This window comes from Rhinolophus sinicus, linkage group LG03 (assembly GCF_036562045.2).
Source record: "Rhinolophus sinicus isolate RSC01 linkage group LG03, ASM3656204v1, whole genome shotgun sequence".
Classification (NCBI taxonomy): domain Eukaryota; kingdom Metazoa; phylum Chordata; class Mammalia; order Chiroptera; family Rhinolophidae; genus Rhinolophus; species Rhinolophus sinicus.
In genome coordinates, this window is record NC_133753.1 from 109972903 (window position 1) to 109980519 (window position 7617).

Below are 7617 nucleotides of genomic sequence, written 5' to 3' on the forward strand. Positions count from 1 at the left end.
CTGATTTTGCGCTCCAGTCTTTCATGACTGTGAGACCCTTGGCCCTCTGAGATTCAACTGCATTAAGTCTCTGTTTCTCTCTTTCTTAAAACTTAACCTAAAGCCACCCCTTCTCGTTCCCTCACTGCCCATGTTGAGCTGGATGCGACATGGCAGGTCTTTGGACATTCTCTCTGGCATTGGAGGAGGTGGGCATCTCTCCCAATGTGTGTTCATTGGATTCTGTGCCTGCTGTGTTCGGGCCATGTGCCATGCTAAATATAAGAGTCAGGATCCTTGCCGTCATGAAGGCAAAACAGCTAGAGACATTAAACAATTCACCACACAAATAAATATAGAATATTAATCAGGACACATGCTATGAAGCAGCAATATTTGGCACAGTTGACCTTTCTTTCTTCAAACTCTCTTCTCTTTTGAAAGATATGAAGACAACAGAATCAACAGGACTTTGGTCATTGGAAATGTGTGATCTTGGGCATGCCTGTGCCTGTTTCCTCACCTGTCTGTGAAGGAAATTGACCAGAACTGACCTCGGAGGACTTAGAAAACCACAAGACCCCTTCACTGCCAGCCTCTCTCAGACTCTCTGTACCTCTTGGATTTTCTAAATCCTCCATCCTCCTCTTTTATTCTCCTTCTTGTCATTTAGGGTCCCGTCCCCAGGTCTCCCAGCCCAGTCAGGAACAGATAGCACCTGAGGACAAAGATAGAATAGGATGCACTTGAGTGAAGTCAGGTACCCATTTAAGTCCTGAGCTCTTAATTCTAGAGTGTTTTCTTAACTAGGACTTCAGCTAAGGGGCAACACACACAAACACACACACACATACACACACACACACAAACACACACACACCCCAAGACCTAACCTCAGGAAACGATAGATAATGTTTACTGTTATGAGTACTAGGCTGCATTAACTAATTCAATCCACCCAAATAATCCTATGAGATATGATCCCTATTTTAAAGGTGAGCCAACTGTGGCACAGAAATGTTAAGTGATCATACACTTCTCATCACTAATTACTAGCATAACTAATTTAGTTTGTCTAACTTTAGACAAACTTAGATTGTCAGATTTAGATTGTCTAACTTTAGAGCCCAAGGTCTGAACTTTAGCCAGGCCCACTTGCTCAAGAATTCATGGGGTGACTAGCACTAGAGTGCAGGCCTTCTGAGAGAATAGTCACCAGCGCTCTAGCCCAACACAGAGACAAGCTGAGACACCCTAACAAGCCCATCAAGGGGGGCAGGGGTGAGGCAGGGGTATATCCTTTCTGACACACACAAACATCGTACCATACAGAAAATCCACCTTTCACTGAAGTAGAACCACTTCTGTAGACTTTACAGCAAAGGAGAGAGGAGGAAGGACTCCTCAAGGCTGCTCACTTTCTCCTCTGTCCCAGAGTGTTTCTTTCCTGATACGCTAACCTCTAACATTTCTACTGCATTATACATTTTAAGAGGTTCTTTCACGTGTCTATTAATCGACCCTCACAACAACCCTGTGATAGAGGTAGTGTTGAGATCATTTTAACTCCCACTATACGGATGTGGAAACAGGAGCTCAGGATGGAGAAGAGTCTTGTCCAAGCAACTAAACCACGATTCCAGAGCATGGAGCCAGATTTTGTGATTCCAAATTGAACCCGCCATAGACTTGTTTGGGCCTCCTGAAATAACTTAGCAGATTGTCAGTCTCGTATGGTATAAACATTTCCTTCCACACCTCCCAGCACACTTCCACTGTAGTTGCAAAAATACTGCACAGCTGGTTATGACCCCAAAACGACACGCTCATCCTTCTACCCATTACTAAATAGTGTATTCACTGAACTCCTGGTGTCAGCTGAAACAGTCAGCAGAACTGTTACAAACAGTTCTGACATGTTGCAATCAGAATCATTTAGGTTTCCAGGAAAGCAGAAAGTAAAAGGAGATGAAACCAAGAAATGAGAGAGGAATCAAGAAATGGTAGGTAAATTTCAGAAGACCACCTGGAAAGGTATTACTAAAGTAGGATCCATCAGATGAAGAAAAAGATAGGTATCTCAGGGTATGTTGCAACATAAGGGCAAAGACTTCACAGTCTAACCTAATTGTTACAGAAACGCCCTAAAGTGTTTGCCTGACCTTAGGCTGGTGTCATCTAGGGCCAGCATACAGAGCCTGGCAAAACAAAGATCTTTTGATTTGCATTTCACTAATAGCTAGTGAAGTTGAAGATTTTTTCATATATCTGTTGGCCGTTTCTATGTCTTGTTGGAAGAAGTTTCTGTTCATGTCCTCTGCCCATTTTTAAATTAGATTGTTTATCTTTTTGTTCAGTTGTGTGAGTTCCTTATATATTTTGGATATTAGCCCCCCATCAGAGGCATTGTTTACAAATCTTCTCCCATTCGGTTGGCTGCCTGTTTTTTATTTGTTGATGGATTTTTTTTGCTGTGAAGAAGCTGTTCAGTTTGATATAGTCCAATGAGATACAGCCTTACACCTGTTAGGATGGTTATCATCAACAAGACAAATAGTAACAAGTGTTGGAGAGGCTGTGGAGAAGAAGGAACCCTCATACACTGTTGGTGGGAAGGTAAGTTGGTGCAGCCACTATGGAAAACAGTGTGGAGGTTCCTCAAAAAATTAAAAATAGAATTACCATATGACCCAACAATCCCTCTCCTGGGTATCTACCCAAAATATCTGAAAATATTTATCTGTAAAGATATATGTACTCTGATAGTCATAGCAGTATTATTTATGGTGGCCAAGTCAAGGAAGCAACCAAAGTGTCCTTCGATAGATGATTAGATAAAGAAGATGTGATATACATAATGGAATACTACTCTGCCATAAGAAAAGATGAAATAGTGCCATTTGCGACAATGTGGATAGATCTTGAAATTACTATGTTAAGTGAAATAAGTCAGACAGAAAAAGTCGAGAACCATATGATTTCACTCATATGTGGGATATAAAACTGAAGGCAGCAAAGGAACAAGACAAGTAAATAAAGAAACAAAAACTCATAGACATAGACAATAGTTTAGTGGTTACCAGATGGAAAGGGGGGAGAGGATACAGAAGAGGGTAAACAGGGTCAAATATATGGTGATGAAAGAAGAACTGACTCGGGGTGCTGAACATATAATACAATACACAGATGATGTATTATAAAATTGTGTACTTGAAACCAATGTAGTTTTGTTGACTATTTCACCCCAATAAACTTCAATTAAAAGAAAAAAACAACAACAAAGAACTTTTAATATTTCTCCCTTATCAAATCCTTCCAACATCTACTATCATCCTGGATAAAATTTAATGCCTTAGGGTACCAACTCAAGACCCTGTCCATCTGGCCAAGGCTGTGTTCTTCAGTCTTCTCTTGGTCCACTTCCCAAGTGTACACGATGTTTTAAGCAAATGGTATGATTTGCCACTCCCTCAAGCTCCCCAAATGAGACATGTTTGCATCTCCTTGTACCCACACAAGCTGTTCTCCCATCTGGAATGGGCCCAACCCATTTTACATCAGGTAAATTTCTAGCCATCCTCCAGGAGCCAGAGCACCATTCCATTGCCTCAGCAGGTGTGTAGTGGGGAGCACCCCAATTCTACACATTCTACCTACAGAGAAACAAGGAGTGACTCTCAGCCCAGAATTCTCATTACATTCCATGTGCATAAAGAGCTTTAAAAAATAGTAGACACCCAGGCCCGCAAGAATATCTGAGGGTAGGAAAAAACGTTAGCATTAAAAGTCAAACAACACCATCAAAATTAACAACTTTCTCCTCCAAGCCACGCTAACATGCAATCAGGGATGAAACTGCTAGGGGAGATGAGGTACACAGCACATGGATTTCCAACTTGAGAGCAAGAACTATCTTCTTGATTCTGTCTCCCTGGCCCAGCACACTGGCCGGCACATCACAGACACTTAGTACATATATGATGAATGAATGGAAAACTGACTGAATGAATCAAATCAACGAAGGTTAATGAGAGTTGAGAGTATCCTGGAAATCACAAATAGGAAACAGTAGCAAGTGAGAGAATGAGCAACTCCTAAGCTGGTAACCAGCTAGTAAGCTGGTAACCAGCTAGTAAGCTAGTGATCAGGGAGATAAATTTGGGAAATGCTCAAGTAATGAGGACAATGACCAAAAAGGATCTGACCGATCCAACAAAGCAGCCATCCAAGTCATGTAAAATAATGCAAACACCATTGAGGGAAGCCAGTTTGTTTAAGGGGGTTGTTTGCTTCAGATGTGGGAAACACAAAATAGTTTCCTATATAAAGTAAACATTATCACTGTCATTTGAGAGTCTCTGGAGACCTCTGTTGGCAGTGCTCCCTAGTTGGCCAGGTTCAAAGCAGGAACTTGGTAGTGAAGGTGGAGGGCGTGGTTGGTTTGGACGTGGCCACACGTCGGAGAAAAGCCAACAGTTCTCAAGCTTCATTAGGAGGCAACTGTTTCTAGAGGCCACAAGTCTATTTCATGAAATACTGATATTTTTAATTCTATCATATCAACTATGAGATACTACTAAGCAAAAAATAAAACTATAATTTATGGCTTGGAATATAAAATTACAGCTATAAGTACACATGTCTACAAGGAAAAAGGCATAATTGACCATTTCTCAGTTGTTCAATTAATATTCACCTGATGCTTCTGCATTCACTTTGTCAAAAGCAAGCACTTTCTAGCAGTTAACCAGTAGCACATACTGGTAATTTTTATTTTTTAATTTGTAGATTGAATACCTAAACTCAAGAAAATAATAAATAATTCTTGCCAAAAATTTGAAAAACATTACTATTAGAAGCAATGGGGTAGTTCCTAGGAAAACATAATGTACCAAAACCAACCCAAGGAGAAAGAGAAAGCTAAATAATCTAAAAAAAAATACTAAAACAATTTAATGAGACGTCAAAATCTCCCCACAAGGAAAACATAATGTCGATAGAGTTTTAAAACAACCTTCAAGGAACAAATATGTCTCAGCCTGGTTTCCAAGAAAAGCGAGCTTGAGACACAAGGGTTTGTGCTACTATTTTGTTACAGAATATAATCTCATGGGATCAAGTGTGAAAGAACATAGGAATGAAGCATGGAAGGAAGGATAACCTACTGGAGGGTTCCTTTCGCACACGGCCAACAATTATTATCAAAAGCAACTGATTCTCTGATCAAGAGAGACCATCTTCTGAGAGGCTACATGACCACTACATCTAGGACAGTCCGTCCAAGGGAAGGAAAGAGGAAGAAGGTATCCACTGGCTTCCTTCTCCTGTTGGTCAAATGTTCTTCCCATGGGGCATTAACTCCTCCAAAATTCTGTATTACAGATGATTTGGTAGGTTGGGAGGCACTGTCAGGCTACATCTATGTAATTTAAGTTTGAACCTATGTAAAGATGGTCCCTGCAGTGGCAGTTGAAACCAAACAAGTGGCCAAAGAACGGGATAGGTAAGTTGGTTATTAATGTTGTCCAACAAATTATCCCAAAGTGGAACAGCTTAAAACAACAAACTTTTATTCTGTTACAGATTTTTTTTTTAGGAATCCTGATATGATTTAGCTCAAGGTCTCTCATGAGGTTACAATTTTGAAGTCAGGCAGGGCTACATTCCTAACCAAAGACTTCACTGGGGATGAATCCACTTCCAAATCTACTTATTCGTAGGTAGCCATTGGTAGGCTTCAGTTCCTCACAAGATCATGGACTCAGTTCATCACTGGCTATTGGCCAGAGGCCTCCATCAGGTCATTGTCACCTGGGTCTCTGCCACCATAGAGCAGCTTACAACATGGCAGCTGGCTTCCCTCAGAATGTGTGAGTGACAGCAGGTGTCCAAGATGAAAGCCACAGACTTTTTATAACCTAATCTCAGAAGTGGCATCCCATCTCTTTTGCCATATTATATTCATTAGAAGCAAGTCATGTGATACAGCCGACACCATGGAGAGGTGATTACACAGGGGTGTAACTACTAGAAGCAGGTACCCAAGATAGAAGCCACAGACTTAAAAAAAATTTTATAAGAGTTTATTTGAACCAAACTCACAACATATTCCAGAGAGCAAGATTTAAAATGTTCTAGAGAATGACAGTTTTGTAATTTCTATTATGCATTTGAAATTAATGAGCGAATGTAAGGAAGATTACATGAAGGTGAGAAAAAGAAAGGCAGGGATTGGATTAAAGAATAGTTAAGATTATTTGCTCTCACGAAAGTGGTTAAATCAAAAGGAGGCATCTGAAAGGTGGTTCCAGCATTAGAAGGAGGGATCTAAAAAGAAGCATTCCAAAGGTATGTTTACCTAGGTTCACAGAAACAATAGACAGGTCTTGCTTAAGGTAAAGATAAACCTTTTACTAAAAAGTTATATGCCTGGGTCAGGATTACCCACCATAACTGGCCCAGTTAGGAATTTATGATCAGATCATCCTGTGAGGTTACTTTCCATAGAACCTCTTTTTTAATCCACAATTCCCCCTTTTTTGTCATAAATTAATCCAAAGGATGCATTGATGACCAACCTTTTGGTTAGAGCCACAGTCTTTTTATAATCTAATTTTAGAAGTGGCATTCTACATCTTTTGCTATATTCTATTCATCAGAAGCAAGTCACGTGATCCAGCCCACACCAAGGAGAGGTGATTACACAGGCCTGTAACTAGTGGGAGGTAGGGAGCATTGCCCACTGTCTTAGAGGATGCTGCCACAGACATCAAGCCAAGAGACTCTAAAGTGTCATGTAAAATCAATCCAGAGAACTGAAACAGAAGGCTTCACGCCCAGCTCATTCTATGAGGACAGTATCACCTTGATCCAAATTAAATAAGACAGGATAGGAAATGAAGATTGCATGTCAGTCACACTCAGGAGCATCAACACAAAGATCACAAACAAAATACTAGCAAGGTGACATCATAGGAATGGCGGCAGCGGGGAGCACTTTTTGAGTTCTCCTCCGGATCTTACCACAAATGGGACATCTATAAGCCATCAAAGGACTCTCTGCTCATCACGCAGAACAGCTAAGAGACTTGTGCAAGGATTACTGGAAGGTGGGCAAATTGGGAGAGCTGGGGAAGAGGGAAGGGAGCGGAGTGGAGACGCTGCCCGCACCTGTGGCTGTGGGGATGCGGCCGCATCTGAGGCGGCAGAGACACATGGGATCCCAGGATGGAACAGAGCATACAAAACCTCTTTCCCTGAGTCCCACAGCTGATCTCTCCCACCGAGGGGGCAGCATATCCAACATTTGAGGCAGTAACCTCAGCTGAGACCTCCAGCTGGGCCCTAGATAGGACAAAGGACACAAACTCCATACCTGGGCCCCTCCCCCCCTTCCAATCCTACCCCCGCCCTCCCAGAGACTTAAACTGGCCCCTGAACTGAGGGGTAGTGTCAGATTACAGAGGAGCCTTAGTGCTCAAGCTCTGGGAAGACTGGTGTGCAGCTCTGACCTAGGGAAGAGGCTGGGAAGAGTGTGATTTTTGCTGGGCTATGAGAGAAGAGACTCCTCCACCCCTACCCCCACCTCTATTGGCCTGCAGGAAGAGTGTGACACTGCTGGGCTGGGAGAGAGAAGAA